At 34.4% G+C, this 23,190-nt stretch overlaps 1 protein-coding gene and 1 pseudogene across 14 annotated transcripts in view; both read left to right on the top strand.

Annotated features, from left to right (window-relative positions):
• Positions 1 to 23,190, top strand: part of NCKAP5 (NCK associated protein 5) — a 1,109,295-nt gene that overhangs the window by 650,404 nt on the left and 435,701 nt on the right. The gene's annotated exons all lie outside the window — the stretch shown is intronic.
• Positions 9,807 to 13,479, top strand: LOC141508625 (histone-binding protein RBBP4 pseudogene; annotated as a pseudogene).

The following is a 23,190-nucleotide window of genomic DNA, read 5'->3' as shown; positions in this document are numbered from 1 at the left end:
GCATCCCATACATACCAAAATATCATTGTTAATGATGCTTTTATAAAAATTTTCATAGAAAGGCTGACAATGACCTATCGGGCAGGGAAATATATGAATCTACATCCCCAGTAGCAATAGAGCAATACTTTGTATATAGTAGGCACTCAACAAATGTCTTGTGAATTAATAAACAGTTCTCTATTTTTGATGAGTCTTTAAAAAGTAACACAAAACAATTTGCTTAATATGTATTTGTTTATATTTGTTTGAAATTTGAAAAATTTCCTAACATTGGGAATTATTATACATAGTGATAGAGTTCCTTAGGAGACTTTGGAATTAGCATTTTTATGAATTTCTTTAAACATATTTTTCAGGAGAGCTAGTCTTTCCCTATAGGAAGATGGTTGGGAAAGGAATGAACCTGGATCTGTCTAACTCTTTGAATCTGTGGTAGTTTTTACCCATAAAAGATGTTACCTATTAAGAGTAACTCTTTGGAAGATTCCCTCCTTGAGGACAATAAATGAAAATGGATACATTTTAAAAGAGTACTTCTCATTGAAAAAAGTTCATTCTCAAAGTATTTTATTACTCTCACTGTTTATAGCAGCCAGTCTATTAATGTGTAGGAAATAAATCTAAGAACAGCAATCAAGCAGTGTAAATTATTGTTTTGATTATTATTTTGGGCCTTTGGCAGTGCATTTACTGAACTGTGTTCCTGTACAGTACATCTCTGAGTCCTGGTTGTAAATACTAAAAAGAAGCATTCTTTGAAATCCTTTGCATAAATAGTGGAAGAACAATTCAGTTAAGCTTTTTTTGTTTATTTATGCTTATGTATATTGCTGACAAACTGCTTTAAGCTGGTAAGGATACTTGATAGAAAGTAGAGAATCATCCATATTTTAGTTATATGGATTTGATAAGGGAAGTGTGTTATACTTTTTATTAAATTTAATTATTAAATTAATTTTGATTAAATGTTCTTTTGATCAAAAGTTTCACCTGTCATTTGCAATGGGTAAAATAATGTTTAGTACTTCTGTGAGAAAAATGAATATAGAAGTGTACCTACCTTCTAAGTTCAATATGAATTTGTTTCTTGCATTCTTAATTCATTTTTTGGGAAGGGGTGAGGGGTCCCTGAACTAGAACTGTGAATTCATCAATGTAGGGAACTTCCAATATGAGAACTCATTTCACCATTGCCGATTTGAAAGCCATCCATCATACTTTTGATGTTAAAGAGTTCTCTTGGAGCATCAACAGATCAAGTGACTTGCCCAGCATCATTCACAAATAATTCACTTAATTGACCTTAAGACCTATAAGTATCTTTCATCTTCTAAGAACTTTTTTAGTGAATAAGAATATAAAAATAAAAATCAAACATCTCCTTTCTTCAAGGATCTCTCAGAAAATGGACTTGCGCCAAGGATTTTCTGTTTCCAAAGCTGATACTTCTCCACATTCTGTCATTCTGTCTGTACTGATTTCATAAAGATATTTGTTATTTATTTAATAATGAACATTTTGTTTTTGATAACTGCAATAAAATAACCTTAAGAGGTTAGTTTAAATTAGCATAAGCAACATAACAGTTTAAGATGCACATTTACATTTGTATTGCTCCTCACAATATCTCAGTTCCATAGGTATGAAACTATTATTCCCATTTACTAATGAGGAAGTAGAAACTGAGATAACTTTAGTGACCTATTAAACTAATATGAAATGTGAAGGAAGGGAATTAATAGTTGGGACCAGTTCAGTGTTCTGAACTTTAGTACTTTAAATAATTTAAGAGTTGTTATACAATAATATATTTGATAGACACTCCTTCGACATTTAAAAGTTTTACTTCAATTTATTCATCATATAGACTAACAGAATATCATTAGAAGAGTTTCTTAAACCTGACCTTCCATACCAAAAGCTGAATCATATCAACATATCAGACTATATCTGAGAGAAGTTTATATTGCACAAAATAGACAAAATTCATAAATAATGGCCATCATAGAGTAATACAGAATATGGTAACATACTGATTCTTTAAAGTTTTTGAAGGTCAAACTGAGTCTAAAGAATCTATTTCTACTTTCAACACCTAATAAACATAGTCTTATAATATTAGAGAATCAATACTTGAGAGACATCTGTGAATAACTTTTCAGTCATCTTAACTGACTCATTATAAATTTATATATATTTTATAGTTATTTTTACAATGTATATTAAATATACAATGATAATTATATATCTATATCTATCTATCTATATATATATATATATATAATAAATCTGGAATTGATCAGATGTACCATGTGACAATCAAGTTCAATACATTCAATTTAATGAATGTTTATTCATTTCCAGAGATGCTAGATTAGCCATATTAGAGATTTTTCTTCAAATGTGTATTCTTCCATTAGAAAGTAAACTCCTTTGGGAAGATTCTCTTCTCCTTGTGTCTTTTATATGTCAATGGTATATCATAGTTATACCTAAAAAGTGCTTGTTAATTGATTAGGAGTCTCTGATAAGTCTGGTAACTTCTCCAATCAACTTTAAGATAATGGATGCGACACTTTGGTAATAACTAAAGAGTATTTTCTCATAGAGTACAGCAAGCCTAATGGTGTGCTGCTTGAAGAACTCAATTCAAACCTGTGCCTAAGATTAGGATTCAGTGAAGCCTTTTCAATATTTAGTCTATCAAGGGCATGTGGCACTAGCATATTTGTGCTCCTGCCACCCTAATTCCCTCCTCAATCTCACTTTTTTTTTATCTTTCACTTTTTTCTTTCTTTCTATCTTATTTGTTCTTTCTGTTTTCCTTGTCTCCATTTTTCTTCTTCCTTCTCTTGTAACTTTATGGTATAAAACACATTAAATAGATCCATGACTTGGAAGTAGGGGAAATTAATGATGATATACAACAGAAGACCATGGAAAGCCTTCATGTGCTTCCCTGGAAGGTCTGAAAGGGATCCTTACTTGGCTTAAACTTCTGTACTACCTTCTGTCTTTTGGTTTCCTTTTCTAAGCACAAGTCAGGGATTAGAAACTTTCTCAGTCTAAATATAGCCATATTTAGAGTCAGTGAAAAAGTCCTAGATAAACACAACAGACACAAACATGTGAATGGTCTCTCAGCCTGTGAGAATAATCCATGAACTATGCTCATGATATCTCATAGTTTTGTTTTTGTTTTTGAGAAAAAGTGACAAATCAATCTGCTAGTACCTGGTGATGATGTCAATGATGATAATGATAATGATGAAACAACTTCTTCAGCAGTACCTAGAATATGTTCATCTTCCAGGAGGTGTCTAAATCATTAAAAAATACTATTTGTTTTTGGAAATAGGAATATATAGTGAATCTATAGAAAAGACAACAGCTAAAGAATGGTTAAACAGTCCCAGTTACTATGCTGACAAACCCTAAGTCATTCCAGCAGGGTGTGTGTATTTGTAAAACTGGTAAATACTTATTAGTTTTTAGAACATTTTCTAAGATTTTGAGGATCCTGTGACCTTCTCCATCAGTATTTTAGTTGAAAAAAAGCCACCTCATATTTAATTTGTATTAGCTACCTTGCATGGCTCAACTAAGCATTCGGGGAAAATCTAGAGATATTTTGGATATTTCCTAGAATAACTCATGATGATAGTCAAAGATTTTCCCCCATTCTTAATTCCCTCCCCTCACCCCCCACAGAAGGCAATTTGTCAGTTTTTACATTGTTTCTATGGTATACATTGTTCCAAATTGAGTGTGATGAGAGAGAAATTATATCCTTAAGGAAGAAGCATTAAGTATAAGAGATAGCAGGATCAGAAAATAAGATATCAGTTTTTTTTCCTAAATTTAAGGTTCTTGGTCTTCGTTCAAACTCCACAGTTCTTTCTCTGGATACAGATGGTATTCTCCATTGCAGACAGCCCCAAATTATCCCTGATTGTGGCACTGATGGAATGAGCGAGTCCATCAAGGTCGAACATCACCCCCATGTTGCTGTTGGGGTGTACAGTGCTTTTCTGGTTCTGCTCATCTCCCTCAGCATCAGTTCAGGCAAATCCCTCCCTGAATTCCTATCTCTCCTGGTTTCTAATAGAACAATATTGTTCCATGTCATACATATACCACAGTTTGCTAAGCCATTCCCTAATTGAAGGACATTTACTTAATTTCCAATTCTTTGCCACCACAAACAGGGCTGCTATGAATATTTTTGTACAAGTGAACTTTGTACCCTTTTTCATCATCTCTTCAGGGTACAGACCCAGTAGTGGTATTGCTGGATCAAAGGGTATGCACATTTTTGTTGCCCTTTGGGCGTAGTTCCAAATTTCTCTCCAGAAAGGTTGGATGAGTTCACAGCTCCACCAACAATGTAATAGTGTCCCATATTTCCCACCCTTCCAACAATGATCGTTATCCTTTCTGGTCATGTTGGCCAGTCTGAGAGGTATGAGGTGGTACCTCAGAGCTGCTTTAATTTGAATTTCTCTAATAAGTAATGATTTAGAGCAATTTTTCATATGTCTATGGATTGCTTGGATCTCCTCATATATAAATTGCCTTTGCATATCCTTTGACCATTTGTCAATTGGGGAATGGATTTATTTTTTTAAAATATGACTCAGTTCTCTGTATATTTTAGAAATGAGTCCTTTGTCAGAAACATTAGTTGTAAAGATTGTTTCCCAGTTTACTACATTTCTTTTGATCTTGGTTACAGTGGTTTTATCTGTGCAAAAGCTTTTTAATTGAATGTAGTCAAAATCATCTAGTTTCTTTTTAGTGATGTTCTCCATCTCTTCCTTAGACATAAACTGCTTCCCTTTCCAGTAGATCTGACTGGTAAACTAGTCCTTGATCTTCTAATTTGCTTATAGTATTTTTTTTTATGTCTAAATCCTGTATCCATTTAGATCTTATCTTGGTATAGGATATGAGGTGTTGGTCTAATCCAAGTTTCTTCCATACTAACTTCCAATTTTCCCAGCAGTTTTTTATCAAAGAGAGAGTTTTTATTCCAATAGCTGGACTCTTTGGGTTTATCAAACAGCAGATTGCTAGAATCATTTCCTGCTATTGTACCTAGTCTATTCCACTGATCCACCACTCTATTTCTTAGCCAATACCAGACAGTCTTGATGACTGATGCTTTATAATATAATTTTCAATCAGGTAGGGCTAAGCCCCCTTCTTTTGCACTTTTTTTTCATTAAATCCCTGGAAATTCTTGACTTTTTATGAAATGAAGATTTTTGAATGATACAATTTCCAATCTCCATGGCAACCAAATGAAGCTATTCTGAGCTGAGTGTGAAGTTTCTTGACTATCCCTTTTGACTCTTATATTGACCAGATCTACCAGATGACACATAGGATTTGACTTCCTTTTGTACTGGTGCAGACAGAGCCTAAGAGGTTAACATTTTTAATAATCTTTCTACCCAGACACTTTCACTCTTCCTTGTAAGAGTCAATTTCTCACTAGCCTTGTCAGGACCTAAGTTTGACAGAGGAAAAACACAAAATGACAATATTGATTTCACTCCAATCCATCTTCAAGAGGCAAGTTTATATACCACTTACCTTGCTTCAATCTAACTTCCATCATTTCCTGGTATCATGGAAAGGAGAAGAATGCTCTGCCTTTTTCACTATTGTTATTATGACTATCTAGATTAAATGAGTTAGTTTTCCTTTGATTCCTTTTCCTGAAGCCTAATGGTCACATTTGGTGTTGGAAGCACTTTGAGAATTGATTTTCATTCCCCCAGCAATTCACAAAATTGTCAATAGAGTCTTTGGAAGAACAGTAATATATTTAATATAATTCCAATATGCATGACATATGCAACACTAACAAGTCTAATGTCTTTTCACAAGCAATCACCAAAAGCGCACAAGATGTTTTCAGACAGTACATTACAGGTTAGGCTAATAGATTAGATTTGAACTGCTCATATATTCTACAGACCCTGATTATTTTTAGGTAGTGTTGATTTAAAGGGGGGAAATGGAGAGAGAGAGAGAGAGAGAGAGAGAGAGAGAGAGAGAGAGAGAGAGAGAGAGAGCCATCCCTACTGCACCTAGAAATCTAATTTCTTTTCAAGATATTGAAAACTCCATATTGCTAGTACATTGGTACTCTGATTGATTCAAGAAAAATTAAGAATAGTACTGCATTTTCAATGACAGACCTATTTAATTCTGATATTTTAATAGTAATCATGGAAAAATAATAAAGAACTCTGAGTTTTGCGCAGTTCTTTAGGGTGAGTTTCTGGCCCATAGAAATGCTTTTAAATGCCTCTTGTCAATACTGAATACAGTTATTATTTTCCTTATTTTTACCAATGAGGAAGCAAACGAATTTATTAATGTGTTGAGGGAAGGATTCTAACAATGAAGTCCATATAACAACTCTCTAGAACTTCAGTTTGTTTGTTGGTCTAATATCTCTTATCTCCCACTCTTTTCTTTGGAGCCCCCCACCCCCCCAACACTGAACTAGTTATGGCAATGCCTATGTCAACCTCATTATCAATGTGTACCTCCCTAGAAAGGACACTACCAATATAAGTGATGTTATTCACAGGATTTAAAACTTCTCCATTTACTGTAACCAGTGGAATGGTGTGGTGCTGGCTAATGGAGCATCTGTCTTTTTTAGTGTTAATTGTTAGGCCAAAATCAGCACAAGCAGCAATCAATCCATACATTGTGCTTCTCAGCTTCAGAGGCTTCATCCAGTACACAACTGCAAACAAAAAAATCATGCACCAACACTCCCTCCATTTTAGTCTTGGCTTGTAGTCTTTTCAGGTTGAAGCATTTGCCATAAGTGTGGTAGCTGGCCTTACTATGTGCATTCTCAGTGAAGGGCTTTGATGATGGGACTGAAAACACCCTGGTAAAAAGCATGGGAGCAAGCAGACATCCATTGGTGACTGCCAAAGTGCAAGAGAATCATTCATTATCTGAAACCCTGTTAACCATGCCAACATAATATTGACATACAGTAATTATGAACTTCTTCAGGCAAACATATTTTGGCATAATTTTCTATAATCCATCATGACTGATAGTATCAAAGGCTTTGATCAGATCTACAAATATGTACAGACCCCTGTTCTGTTTCTGGCATTTCTCCTGGAGTTGTTGGGAAGCAGACACCATATTGATTGTTCCTTGGCTCTTTCTGAAGACACACTGATTCTCAAGTAGATGAACATCTTCCAAGTGAAGAATTAGCCCATTCTGGAAGATTCTGGCAAGAATCTTGCCAGTAATGACTAAAAGAGAGACTTCTCCCTCACCCACCCCATGAGTGTCACAGGAAAATCTATTCTCTTTATCTTTATACAGATGGATAATGGAAGTATCTTTGAACTATTGGGGGAGTTCTTATTACTCAGAAAATTTCACTCAGCTTTTGCATGAGCATTGAATACTCATAGAATAATTTAGTAATAAAGGTCTTATACCCTTGGTGTTAATAAATCCAACTCAAAAACATAAATAAAAAAGAGATTCTGAGAGAAACCTATCAAGAAGAAGAAGCTACAAGAGCAGAATGAAATTTTAGGGTGAGAAAGCTATTCTGGTATGTGGAATGTATTTGGGAGAGTAGGTTCTTCCAGAAAGAAATGAAGACCTTAGTTTGAATTCTTGAATTGACATATTGTCTCTGTGACTAGATAGCTCATTTACCTTATTTAGCCTCAATTTCATCATCTGAAAAATTAGGATGTAGTTAAGGTCTCTTCTAGCTCTAAATCTCATGTCTTTTTATACTAAAGTGAAAGAGAAGTAAATAACTTTTTAAAAAGTAATGAATCTTCAGCAGGCATTTTCTCAAATAAAAGTAGAGATAATTTAACAGGATGCTATATGTAAATGTGAGATGAAAGAGACATGTTTCTGATAAAACTTCTTAAAACTCTATATAGCAGAACATTGAATGTTAGATAGGAAACAAACTTTTGTTTCCCCTATAATATGACTTCTGACTCACCTTCAGTCATTGCCAAATGCTCTCATTTCTACTTCTATAATACTTCACATCTGTCACTTTTCTCCACTCACATTCTTCATTTTGGTCCATTAATTCAATAAAACAGCCCTCTTTTTTTTTAAAGATTCTACTATATATAAGGCAGACTTATAGGTACCGAGGATTCCAAGATGAAACAGACTTTGTTCTCATAGAACATATACACTACAGTATCTATAGAAAGGTATCCCTATAAATATGGGCGTGCTGGCAAATGTTTAACAACTGGCTTTCTGATGGAAGATGTGCATCTTAAATTTAATATGTGTAATTATTATTTTCCCATTACTTTCATCAGTATTTAAAAAAATAACTACAACAATAATAAAGCAATAACTCTAACCCTGATTTGTAAGCTTGATTATCTACTTGATTAGTCTGAATTAGCTGATTTCTGAGGAGTAAATGCTCACATAGGGAATTGAACAGTGAGGTCTCCAGAGTTGTTAAAAATTGTTTGTAGCACAAGTCTGAAACCTCTATGGAGAGGGGACTTTAGACTAATGAATAAGGGGACTTCTATCTCTGAGTCTATAATTGTATTCCTATAATCTAACCTAATGTTGTCAAAACTGCCCTATAATTTTTTGTCTGCTGTGAGTCTAGTAAAGAGATATACCCATTTTTTTCCCCAGCAGTAGGCTGCATTATTAGAAAAATATTATGTGCTCAGGCCTGGCTGTATGAAGTCATAAAAATGTTGAAGTAGGGCACCTAGTATGTATTCCAAAAGGAATTATAAGACACTTTAATCTACTTCATTCATACAAGAAGTGCACAGTGATAAGCTTAGTGCTAGGCATTGATCAGTTGTCATCAAGTCATTGAGAAAATGGATATTTAGCAGTTCTTTGGGAACTGGAGAGAGTTTTCTGTCTCAAAATCCTTAATGGCGACTTTTGATTTGAATTTTAGCAGTTTTAGAAAATGAAATATTAATTTGCAGTCATATAGCATCTTACTCTCTCCAAAGGGATTATATGCATTGTCTTAACTTATCTTCACAAAAATTTGAACTATGTACTTCATAAACATTAAAACTATATAACAGTTAGCTGTTGTTGTTATCATTTGTTTTATAGATGAGGAATCAGGAGCTTAAAAAGTTTCAATTTATCACTGATCACAGGATTAGTAAATTAGAGGCAAGATTCAAATTCAGGTCTCTTCTGATTCCAATATAATATTGTTTGTAACATACCATGTTGTTTGTCAAGTACTTCTAAGCGAGGCCCAGAATTTGGCCAGATATGGAGAAATTTTATTGGGGTAGGACTTAGTCTGCCCAGGTCATATATGCAACCTAATTACATAAGACTATTTTCAAACTAAAAAGATTGGGCAGGAATAGACACAAAGTGAGTTGGGTCATGTTTGACCCATAGGTCTTATATTGGATGCCTCATGGTCCACATTAAATCAAAGATCACTGCAGCATCAGATCTACTATGAAGTAAAACCAACCTTTGAGATTAAGACTTCTATATTTAGAGTCATATGGAATTTATTCCAGCACCCTAATTCTGGAGATGAAAGAATTGAATCCCAGAAAGATTTAATAAATTGTTTAATGTACAAGGATACTAAGTAGGAAAGATATTTATTGTTATTTTTGTTGTTGTGACTGTCAATTTTTATGACAATATTTGTGATTTTTCTTGGTATGGATACTGGAGTGGTTTGTTATTTCTTTCTGCAGTTCATTTTACATATAAGAAACTGAAGCCACCAGGGTTAAATGACGTATCTGGGGTCACGTAGTAAGTGTCTTGAGGTTGGATTTGAGCTCATAAAGAAGATTCTTCCTTACTCCAGGCTCAGCACTCTATCCACTATGCCAACTAACTTCATATTATCAGTTAACAAGTATGAATTATTTTTCTCCTTTATCTAACCTCCTATTCCAGCTGAAAATAAAAAGATAAAAAAATTGAAACAAAATGCATAGTCAAACAGAACAAATTCTCATGATGATTTTGATCAAAGCTGGACATTTCATTCTGTAACTTGAATCTATCAAATCTGTGAGGTTACTGCCTGGTAGCATATTTCATCATCAAACTTCTGGAATTGGGGTCACTCCCCATATTGCTCAAAATTCTTAATTTTTTAAAGTTTTTTGTTTGTCATTGCTATTACATAGATTAATTTTCTGATTATGCCCTCTTCATTTTGGAACATTTCTTGCAAGTAATTTTAGGCCTTTCTGAAACATCCCCTTCATTATTTCTTATGGCATAATAATATTTCATTATATTCAGATAAGATTGTTTGTGTTCGGTACTTACTTTCCTATTCCTTATCATGACAAAAGGGTTGCTATATAATTTTTTTTGGTAAATATGAGACATTTTCCTTTTTCATTAATCTCTTTACTGACTAGGTTGAGTAAGTTATATCATTGACTCAAAGAGTAAATGATTTTGAACATGTTTTTATATATTTGCTATTAAGAAACTAATTTCTTTCTTTGAAAAATTATTCTTAATATTATGATATTTTATTTTATAAATTGGAATCAATTCTACATTTAGAATCTAAAGCATTTAGGTTGCAAAATGATTAGTGCATTGGACCTGCAGTTGGAGCTGGTACTTAGCATGTGAAACTAAATAAGTCACTTAACCTCTGTGTTCCTGTTGCTCAAATGTGAAGTAGGGATAATAACAGTACTTACTTGTCAAGAATATTGTGTGAATTGAATAAGGTATTATAAAGTGACCAATATTTGTAAAGGTGTCTGGCACATAGTAGCTATATAAATGTAAGTTTGTAGTTTGCTACTAACTAGATGTGGGACCACAGGCAAGTCACTTAGGCTCTGAGGTTGCAGCTTTTCACGTGTTAAATGAGGAAGCAGAATTTGATTCTCTTTAATCTTCTTGTCAACTCTGAAAAATTCTATAAAATAATTCATTTTTCTGATTTCCTGAAATATTGGCATAATAAATATTGCCTGTGAGCCTCTGGATAGTCAACGGTTTACATTTTTAATAAAACAAGGCAAAAAACCTTGCTGTGTCAGTAATATCTGTGTGTGTGTGTGTGTGTGTGTGTGTGTGTGTGTGTGTGTGTGTGTGTGTGTGTGTGTGTGTGTGTGTGTGTGTGTGTAATGAGAGATGAACCAATTTAAGGAATATCAAATCAACCAAGTGGAACTTCAAAGGTGCTGAATTCTTTGCTCTATTGGCAATGCATCACAACCTTACTTTACTGCTCTGAATATTTTCAGCTTTATGTGAAGGAGAGAATCATTGCTGGCAGTCTGGGTGAGTGATGACAAAACAGAGGAAATCATTAAATCTACCTAAAGTGGCAGGATTGTTTTCAGGAATTATAAAAAATATTGCCAAGTACTTTGCTATTTACAAAATTAAAAGGAAAAATTCTTGCTGCCTAATAAAATTATTTTCCTTTAGCTTTTTTCCTACTGTTTTTCAAATTGTATAGATGTGTTGACATTCCACTTTCTTCCACCTGTACTTGTACATATTTCATATGAACTTTATGTCACCCCTTCACCTTTTATGGTATTGTGACCTAGGGAGCCTCCAAGCTTCATTCCCTCCATCAGCTTCTCTACCGACCCTGGCCAACAAGGAAGTAAACAGCCTTTGGTAATGCTGTGAAAGAATTAATGAAGAGTATACAATATAGGAAAAATGCTCTATTTCCTCTAAAAGTTAACGATCAACAGTCACCTAGCCTGACTACTCAATGGTTTCCAGTTATAACTAGACCTAAAGGGAAAGTTTTCAGCATTCATTGTTTTCTTCTGTATATACAAATCAGATGAAAAGTACCATCCTGTTATAGCCCTGTGTCACTATCCAATGAAGCTTATTTGCTCCCTCATTAGGCTTTGACTCAATAAAAAAAGTGAAATGGAAATCAAGGTTAGCAATGAAAAAGGAAAAAGTCCATTTTCCAAAATATTCATAGCAGCTCTTTTTGTAGTGGCAAAGAATTGGAAATTGAGGGTATGCCCATCAATTGGGGAATGGTTAAACAAGTTATGGAACATGAATACTATGGAATATTATTGTTCTGTAAGAAACTATAAATGGTTGGACTCTAGAGAAGCATGGAATGATTTCTGGTATCTGATGCTGAGCGAAGGGAGTAGAACCAAGGGAACAATGTACACATCAACAAAAACATTATGAGATGAATACCCTTGATGGAAGCAGCTTCTCTCTGCAGTTCAGAGAGCTAGGACAGCCGTATTAGACTGGCTATGGACAATGCTATCCCCATCCAGAGGAAGACAAACAAAACAACCCACACACATAAAACAACCCTTCAAAATCTGATGAACACTTTATAAAAATTATCTCCTATGTATTAGAATTAGGATTCCTCATACTGAAAATAACTAGACTAGAAACATGTATATCAAAAATATGTATGTGCAGTTCTAACCTGATTGTTCATGGTTGAGGGTAGGGGGAAATGTTATAACTTAAAAATATACATATGGATGAAAATAAATAAATAATTTTAAGAAATTGGCCATTAAGGAATCCTAGCATCATTGCAACAAAGATCCATTATGTTCTTATTTTTGACTATACCCTTAAAAAAACCTTTCAAAACCATACCCTTCTAGAGAGTGTAATGCAGACTTGCATGTCTATGGACAAAAAAAGGAGGGCTTCAGATTCAGTGGAACCCAAATCTCAGTGGATACTTGCTTAGTGAATAAGATAAACATACCATCTGCAGCGAAGTTCCAAACAAAGGTAGAGAAGTGGATTCAAAGACCATATTCACAATAGTCAAAGATGTTTCTTGGTATCTACCCCAAGTATCTTTCTTCACATAATGATCTTTGCTGATGATCTGAAGTCTATGATCTGGAATGCATAGTCAAACAACAATTCTAAGCCAAGAAATTTAGTGGATTCTTACACTGCTAAAATAAATTCTCTTTTAATCCTTAGAGTGAGTTCTTTCTTGCCACATGTTAAACTAATTATAAAATTGTATTATGGCATCTGAAAAATCTGAAACTAAAATTGTATTTCCTTTGAGTCATATAAGGTTAAAATATTCTGGGTTCAATGTCTCTTCCCTATGAAATTATCTTGTCTTATAATGGCACTGACTACTGACTTGAGTCTGGGAATTGAGTAAAATTGGAGAGGAGCAGTCTCCTAAAGATGCAGAAAACAGGTCCCCAGAATTGTTTGTTATTCATTCATGTTGGTTGCATTATTAGTACATCTTATTTCTCCTGGAACCTCAATGAACCTTAGGTTATTTGTTCTATATCAGAAGACCATATCGTGCAAATATGACAGATGACTAAGAACATATAAAATGACCCATATAAAAAGACCCTGAAAGAAGTGTGGATTCAGAGGAACAGAGGTCTTAGACATATCTGTACTGGTGTTGATTTTTTTTAGTTTCCTGTTTCTTTGCCATCTGAGGTTGATTTAATGATTTTGAGATAGACTCTAGATATTTTTTTGTAGGGGCCTATTATTACAGAAAGTGAATAATTGCTAACTATTAATTGTGGGTATTGGGGAAGCACTTTACTCAGCAGAGTTAGATACCCATAGTTAATTTTTTTTCTGAAAACTTTTTATGAACAAATCCAACTCTGAAATCTTATTTAGCCATAGGAAATGGGCCATGAATGTTTTATTTTTCTTCCCATACTATAATTGCAAATTTTTTCAGGCTAATTTAAGTACAATTACAGGATGGGGTGAGATTTATTCAGAGAGAAGAGTCTCAGTCACTGAGATTTTAGTATTGCAAAAGGTCTGAATGGCTTCCCTCGTTTATAAAGATTTGAATACAACTGGCATGGTTAATCTTTTAGGGGACAAATCATCCCTTTATAGACTGGCTTTCCCTGCAGGTCTTGTCTGTGACTATCAAAATTTCATATAAACTTTTATATTTTATTTAATTTGATTCCTCCCCAAGTGAATATTCAGTCTCTTCTTCTACTTCTCATCTGATGGAAGACAGTCATGTGAAATGCTGTAGCCATACCTACAAAATATATTTGTTCACTTTCTCATATAATTTTGCTTTCTATTATATTTCTTGAGCTGGCTATGTTATTTCTTTCCTTTTTGTGATTATTTTTAAAATTTGGTACTGCTATGATATAAAGGAAAAGTTTTTACCTGATAGATATACTGTTGGTAGACTATCCAGTAATTTGAAAATAGAGCAACTGGTAACTGACATGTGCTTTAAAATTAATTTTGGATTTCTTATTTTCTTCCCTTATTATTTCTTTTTTAAAAAATTAAACAAACCTCACTAAATTGAAATTGGGTTTTGATCACTCATTTTATATATAGTTTCCTTTCCAGTGATTTGTCTAATCAGCAACCTATTACTATCCATGAGTAACTCTAAGTGCTTATGATATAAAAAATGTTTCTCTACATGAAAAAAAAATCAGCTTTATGTCAACATATTGATGATCTATGATATTTTTCAGTTTGAAATTCTCTACTCATATAGGTTTCAACTCATCTATAATTTAGTAAAGTAAGTCTTAGACTTTGCCTGAAAATCAAGGAAGTTAAGGAGATTTTCCCATGATTACATAACTAGTAGGGACCTAGAGTAGAATTTAAAATCAGATCTTCTAGGATAGCACATTACACCCATTACACCATATTGGATTATATTACATTGATTAAAAGATCTGATATAGCACCATATGTATGAAACACATAAGTTTAATTAGGTAATGACAACCAAAAGCTACTCACACTGTTCTCTTTCCACCAATATGTGCAGCCAGCATGGGGATTAAAAGAATAGGTGTGTCTCTCTGAAGCAGAATAATAGTGAAAACTATAAAAATGCAATGTAAGCCATTTTTTAATTTATCTTTCCCCCTGTCCTTTCCCCATTCAAGTCCTATAGTCTTTATTGCCCCTTTGTGGGTACTTGGTATCATTAAAATGTTCCTCATTATCTCACCTACATTTTTCTGAACTTCTATAGCATTCATAGACTGAAAGATACTTTACCAGAAACTCACAGCCAAAAATGACTTGCAATTTATGTAGTTATATCCATAATGTCATTTTTAATACAGAATACTCTTTTAGAATTAATTCAGTATATACTGCTGGCTTTATAATCCCCATTTTCCAGAAGGAGAAACTGAACCTCTTAAATACTAAACAAATTATCCTGTCTCACACCTTAAAAGTTAAGAGAGGAATTTCCTGACTCAATGCAAATGCTTGTTTTTTTCAGTAGGCCTTTATCAATCCTTCTTCACCCCCGCCCCCAACTCCAACTGCTTATTCCTTGATCTTTATATTTTCCTTCCATTTGTTCCATATATATATCTTTTCTTCTTATTTATATTTAGGATATACAAATATTTTACTATAAAGCTATGAAAGTTAAAAAAAAACTAAACTAAGACCTTTGGGACACCCTTTCCATTCTATCTACTTCAATAGACTAAATTATCTGAGAACAGGGACTGTTTTCTTGTGTTTTTTTCCCCACTGCATCCATAGCAACTTACATAGTGTTTAGCACATTAATAAATGTTTATTGTGCAATAGATTGTCTTTAAGTTCAACACTCTATTTTTTAAGAACTCAATCTAACTCATATTTAAACAGAAATTTTCCATGTAATGTTTCTGACAAATGCAGGCACATCCTTAACTTCAAGAACTAAAGTGATGGAGGATCCCCTATCTTGTACATCCCCTCATTTATTTTGGAACAGATTTGATTGTTAGAAAATTTTTCATTATGTCAACTGATATATATGCCTTTCTTCACTCCCTAGTTCAATCCTCTGAAGCCAAGCAATTCAATTCAAAACCTTCTCCAAGACAAATTTAAAAGCTTGGAAAAAACTATTATATTCTCTTTCAGGTTAAGCACCCCTACTTTATCTGACCTTTGTCATTTTATGTTGCCTCTACTTCCTAGATTCCTAGAATATTGGAGCTAAGAAGCAAACCACACATCATCTAATTTAGATGATACTATTTTACATTTAAGGGCATAGAAGTCAATCAAGGTTGTATAGTGCCAAGTGCATGACCCCTTTGCCTGGATCTTATGTTTGTTCGTTCCTTACTATCCTTTGTTTAGTCATTTTTTGTGTGACCCCATTTGGAGTTGTCTTGGCAAAGATACTAGAGTGGTTTGCCATTTACTTCTCCAGATGAGGAAACTGAGGGAAACAGGATTAAATGACTTTCTCAGGTTATACCATTATAAAATTTCTAAGGTCAGATCTGAAATTAGATCTTCCTGACCCCAGACCTGGTATTCTATCTATTGTGCCACCTAGATGCTCTCACTATACTATGCTAATGTAATTGTTGCATAAGTATGATGTGTTTTTCCAATGAAATCATTAGTTGCTGGAGGGTAGAGATGATGTCTTCTATATTCCTGTCATTTTCTTTTCTTTCTTTTTTTTATGGAAATGTGTTTAAGTGGTCACATAGCTTGGAAATTAAGTGTCTGAGGTTAGATTTGAACTCAGGTCCTCCTGAGAACAGGACTAATACTCTATTGACTATATCACCTAGCTGCCCCCCACCATATTTTAATACAAGGCTGAACACATAATAGGTAGCCTTTATTGATTTCATTGTATGCTTGATAAACATGTAGGTTGGCAGTGAATGGAGACAGCCTGGTTACAGAGACAGCATGCTAAGAGTAAACGTATACACACACACACACACACACACACATATATTTCTGTGATATTAAATCCATTTTCCTGATTTATACAGAGATCTCAGATGCTTGTCTGTTGGCATTCACCAAGGCAGCCCAACAGTTATTCCCTCCAACTAGGAATAATCCTGGATTAAAAAAAAAACAACAGGGTGAGGAAAGTGGTTTTCTGTCTCCTGGGAGTGAAGATGGGTTTGGCTTCTTTAACACACAGGGAAAAACAAACAAATTCTTTGGGTGACTATATTTCAACCAACATGATTTTGTTTCATGAACACCTGCAGGGGTATGGTTGGTTTAAACTAATACGAGGTTCTAGTCCTTGACAGAGAGATGAGTAATGTGCATGGCTTTTCAGGTGCATTTCTTATTTGCTTTGAAGTCTCCTTGTACCATGTCCAAAGGAATGAGTAATTTGTAGCAGCCAAAGGGAAAACTTGAATAATTTATTTACTTTAATGCTTACATTTGCATGTATAGGTATGTGGTTAGTTGGTATAATAATCAAATTTGTGATTCTGGGTTTTGTTTTACTCCTAAGCCCTATTTTTGGGTTCTTCACTGTCTCTTTGGCTAGAAATATTGTCATTTTCTTTCTTTATAAAAAAAAAATTCCCTTAATATAGATCCACAGAGGATGTTTAATAGAGATATTAGTCAATTTTAATTTCATAATCATTTGACAAAGAAAAACCCTACAAAGTTTGAAATTATCTTGTTCTTAGACAGTTCGGTATATATTACATAGATACTTGAAATAATATGTAGCTTTAACATCTCTGCACTTTTATTATAAATTCAAAACAGTAACAGCATGAATTTAAATTATTCTTGATTGCAACTATCTATATATCTGCTAAATTCATATATATATATATATATATATACATAGAGAGAGAGAAGAGAAGAGAAGAGAAGAGAAGAGAAGAGAAGAGAAGAGAAGAGAAGAGAAGAGAAGAGAAGAGGAGACAGACTCAGAAAGACAGAGAGAATAAAAGCAATAGTGAATTCCTTTCTCACCCTTCAATGAAAACTTTATTGTTTTTAGTGATTCAGGTTTGCCAGTTCAGTGTCATTCAATAGTTTTGAATGCCTGGGGTTGTTTTTTTTGTTTTGTTTTGCTTTTGAAAAATAAAATTAGATAATACTGTATATTGATATTTCAAAATAATTTAGTGAAATTGTTGCTCTTACATAGCAATGTGTGAATTTAAAATCTTAATAATGAGCCTAAATATCTCAGATCATATAATGGAAAGCTAAATAATTAATTTTGAGTACTTTTACTCAAAAAATCCATTAAAATCCTTTATTACTTAAATGGACATTTAGTTAATTTTTAAAAATATATAACTAGGAATATTCTGCTATAAAGAAATTCATACATTAAATCTTATTATAAGAATTTTTTAAGAAAGATTTTATTTATTTTGAATTTTGCAATTTTTTCCCTAATCTTGCTTCTTTCCCCCACCTCCCCATAGAAGGAAGTCTGTTACTCTTTACATTGTTTAATACAAGAAATTATCTCAAGTATATAAAATGATGCACTTTAAGATGACTAAGATGACTGGTCTTTTAAAAAAATAGATGATAAGGGGTTATAATAACAATATTTGGTCTCTTTCAAGAGAGGTAGATAGAGTAAGCAGCCCGGCAAAGTAGAAAAAAGGTTAGTAGTAGAGTCAGAGACCTTTGTATTCAAGTGCCACTTCTTACAATATACCTCTTGCATGACCCCGGGCAAATTATTTCTGAGAGTTTCTCATAGCAATCAAAACAGATCCTATCCCTCTATCCATTTTCCTGGTCTCTTTAATGATTTCAGTGATTTTAAAGATCAGCACAATCTTGACTTTTTAAAATATATTATCATATTGCAACCTGTCGGGGCAGCCTGACCTTCAAGGCCAGTTAGGTCTCTCTTAAAATTGAAACCAAGATTCTTTTACCATTTTACCATTCCCTCTGGAGGACAGGATTTTATGTGGACTGAAGTTCACTATTACCACTCACAACAGTTCTCTAAATAGGTGCCAGTATTTCCCAGTTTGAGAGACATAGATTATTAGATTATCAGGAAAAGCAAGAGTAAAGTAAATGGAATGTGTACCCTGGGGAAGGTAAAGGGGAGATTAAATTGGAAAGAAGAAATGGGACTAAGAATTTATATAGTGTCTAATATGATATAAGCATTGTAGTAAGTACTTTACAAATACCTGATCCTCAACAAAATTCTGTGAAGTAGAGTTGTCCTCATTTTACAGTTAAGGAAACTGGGCAAAGTGGAGCCAAGATGGCGGCAGGAGAAGAGCCTCTCCTAGGTGTTCTCTCATAATATTTCAAAAATCTTAATAAGACTCTAAATTTGTGAGAGACAGAACCCACAGAGGGATCCAGTGAAGCAGTTCTCCCCACCAAGGTAACTTGGAAAATAGTAGAAAGGCTCAGCTCCATGGGGTTAGAGGGGCGGCCCACCAGAGTGAAGAAACTTCAGCTTTCCAGGGTGCCTAGGAGCTGTGGTTCATGGCAGCAGGGGCAGTTTCCTGACTTACACCCTGGGGAGCACCAGGCACAAATTGAGGGGTCAGGGAAAGGGACCTCTGCCAGAGTGAGCACATAAAACCCAGACCCTAAAGGCAGTGGGGTCAGCCTCAGCAGCAGCTGGCCTCACTGCAGCCCAGACCCAGGAAATGGAAACAAGCATGAAGCCAGTAAGCAGGAGCCTCTCAGGGACCTGAGCCTTGAGTGCTCAGCCTACCAAAGGTAGGGGAGTGGAGAGAGACTTCCGAGGTCTGTCCTCTGTACCTGGTACAGGATTCTGGGGCTCTGATCACATTCAGATCCTGATCACAGTCTAGGACCCCCATAGAACTGGGCTCCCCCACCTCACTCCTGTGGCAGAGGGGTGCACTTGTGGTCATTCACAGACCAGGAGGGAAGTCATGGCTTCACACACTGAGATCCTTGTGGTGGGGGTGTCCCAATAATACTCAAAAGCTCAGAAAGTACCCCCCCAAACTAGGCACAGACTGGAGAAACAAGCAAACAGAGAAAAAAGAGGAACATCATAGAGAAATAATTTGTCTGTGATCCCAAGAAGGATCAAAATACTCAATCTCAAAATACTCAAAATTGGTCTCAAAATCTTCAAGATTTTGCAAAAAAAATTTGCAAAAAAAAGATTTTGAAAATCAAGTAAGGGAGATAGAAGATAAATTGGGAAAAGAAATGAGAGAGATGCAGGAAAAAACACGAAAAAAGAAGTCAGCAGCTTAATCAAGGAGATCCAAAAAATGCTGAAGAAAATAACATCTTAAAAACCAGCATAGATCAAATGGATAAAACAGTTTAAAAAGTCATTGAAGAGAAGAATGCTTTATAAAGCAGAATTAGCCAGATGGGAAAAGAGATAAGAAAGCTCTATGAGGAAAATAAATCCTTCAGATTTAGAATGGAGCTAAAAGAAGCTGATGACTTTACAAGAAGTCAAGATACAATACTTCAACACCACAAGAATGAAAAATTAGAAGAAAATGTGAAACATCTCATTGAAAAAACAACTGATCTGGAAATCATAACCAGGAAAGATAATTTAAATATTATTGGGATACCTGAAAGTCATGAGCAGGATAAGAGCCTTGACCTTATTTTTAAAGAATTCCTACAGGAAAATTTTCCAGATATCCTAGCAGCAGAGGGCAAAATAGAAACAGATTCAAAAAACAACCCCCAGGAATATAATAGCCAAGTTCTAGAACTCCCAATTCAAACAGAAAATATTACAAGCAGCCAAAAGAACACAATTCAAATATTGTGGAGCTGCAGTCAGGATCACACAGGACTTAGCAGCAACTACATTAAAGGTTCGTAGGGCTTGGAATATAATATTCTGGAAGGCAAAAGAATTTGGAATGCAACCGAGAATCAACTACCCAGAAAAACTGAACATCCTCTTCCAGGGGAAAATATGGACTTTCAATGAATCCGGGGATTTTCAATTGTTCCTGTTGAAATAACCAGAGCTGAACAGAAAGTTTGACCTTCAAATACAGGACTCAGGTGAAGCATAGAGAGTGGAGGAGAAGGGTAAAATATGAGGAACTTAATGATGATAAACTGCTTGTATTCCTGCATAGAAAAATGATACTGATAATATGCATATAAAACTTCTCATTTCATAGAGCAGGTATAAGGAGCTTTTATAGATGAAGCACAAGAGAGAGCTGAATCTGAAGATATAATATATTATAAAAATGGAGTCAATGCCTAAAAGGGAAATGTACTGGGAGTAAGAGAAAGGAGAGGTGGAATAGGCTAAGATATTTCATACAATAAGATTTTTTTTTATTGCAATGATGTGGAAGGTGGGAAGGCAAGGGGGAATGCGGGAACCTTTGCTCTCATCAGAGGTGGCTTGGAAAGAAAACAGCATACAAACTCAATGGGGTATAGAGAGAAAGGAGAGAAAGGGGACAGGGGAAGGGGTGGGGATGTGAGTGATGGAGGAGAGGGTGGATCATGGGGGAGAGTGTTCAGATATAACACATTTTCTTTTTTAATTCTTGCAAGCGGCTGGGCATTGGGTGGCCTGTCAGGGACCACAGGCTGCGTGGTTGCTGAGCCTTAGGGGTGGTATGTGGCCTCACGGCCTCTTGGCCCCAGGGCCATTGATCAGTCCGCTGTGCCACTCAGCTACCCTTCAGCACATTTTAGAAGAGAAAAAGAGTGAAATGAGAGAGAAAATATAGAGTATGGTAGTAGGGGAGGTATGAGTGGAGGGAGTTGTGATCAGCAACAGCAACGGTGGAAAAATATGTAAGTAGATTTTGTGATGGACTTATAATAAAGAATGTGATCCATCCGAGACAGAGCTGGTGGTGTTGGAACATGAAATGAAGTACATTTTTTTCTCTTTCCTTTCCTTTATTTCTCATGAAGGTCTATATTCTTTGGGGGAAAGAGGTACTATGTTTACTCTTAAACAAGAATATTTTAGTAATTATAAAAAATCATTTGTACAAAAATAACAATAAAATAAAAAAGGAACCAATTAAAAAAGAGAAAACTGGGAAAATAGAAGTTAAATTACTTGTCCATAATTAACACGTGTCAGATAATAAGACTGAATTTGAACTCAAATACTACACCCCTGATGCAGAGCTCTATCCACTGTGTTACCAACAGTCTCAAAGATTGTCTTCAAAATAAGTCCTCAATTTTTAAAAAAGAGAACGCCATTGTTGTTCATTTCTTTTGAAAACTGAAGAGGTAGGCATCAAATTAAACTAGTACAAAGGATTTATGTTAGATGTAAGATAATATGTTCTGATGGTGCAGGTGGCCAATATAGAATAATAAAATATTGAAATTAGAAGAGATCTTAGAAAACATATAGTCCAATTTCCTTATTTAATGAGTATAGAAACTCTGGCCCAGAGATGGAATTAATATTAGAATGTGAGCTATGGGAGAGGGAGAAGTTGACTTTTTTAATGCTTCATTATTTTATTTTATTCTTTTCTGTTACTATAAGATAACCTAGCCCTAGATAACCTAGAAAGTCCCTTCCAACTTCAGAAATTCAAATTTTCCACAGAAGTCATATCTATAACATGAAGAAATAGGTAGTGACCCTCAGAATAGTCTTTTTAGATAAGACACTATGAAAATTGTTGTGTCTATCATATTTCAATTTATTGTTAGTAGATCCTAAGGAAATGATGTTTACTAGCTTTGGTATCCACAAATGAGAATATTGAAATGTTGAATATATGATTTATGATACTTTCCACACATACATATGGAGTTTCTTTAAAATCCACTCTAAGTTAAAAAATATCTTTAGCTTCCACTTTTTCTTTGTTTCCAAGTGTATTCAGCAAAACTTAACAACACATCTACCAAGTCTGATTGTAAATGAAATATTTCATTCCCAAATTTTCCCACCTTTGCATGGAAAGGGAAAAATGTACACAATAGTCCAATTTTAAAAAGTATTGGTTTTCATATATGCAATTAAGATAGGATCAACCGTTTCATAAAACATTTTCCCATTCATTTAAATATTCAGCTGCACTGATATATTTGAATAAGGATTTAGTTTATGCCAGTTGTATAAACTATGATTCTGTGGAATTGGTAATCAAAAATCAACTTAAAAATTTATTCTATTTTTTATGTAGTTACAAAGTACATTTTTTGAGGTTGAGAAGCATAGAAATTGATTTTGAGATAAAGGAAAGGCGGCAGTGTGGTATACTGGAAAGACCAGAATATCTAGTGTCACACTGCAGTATTACCCCTAAATAAATATCTATCCTTGAAAAAGTCATTTAAGTTATCTGAATCTTAGCTTTGGCATCTGTTGAATAAAAAAGGTTGAGCAAATTGGCTTCTCATATCTTTAAATAT

The sequence above is a fragment of the Macrotis lagotis genome, chromosome 1 (assembly GCF_037893015.1).
Source record: "Macrotis lagotis isolate mMagLag1 chromosome 1, bilby.v1.9.chrom.fasta, whole genome shotgun sequence".
NCBI lineage: Eukaryota > Metazoa > Chordata > Mammalia > Peramelemorphia > Peramelidae > Macrotis > Macrotis lagotis.
Note: the sequence above shows the minus strand (reverse complement) of the source record. Positions and strands in the feature narration are given on the sequence as shown.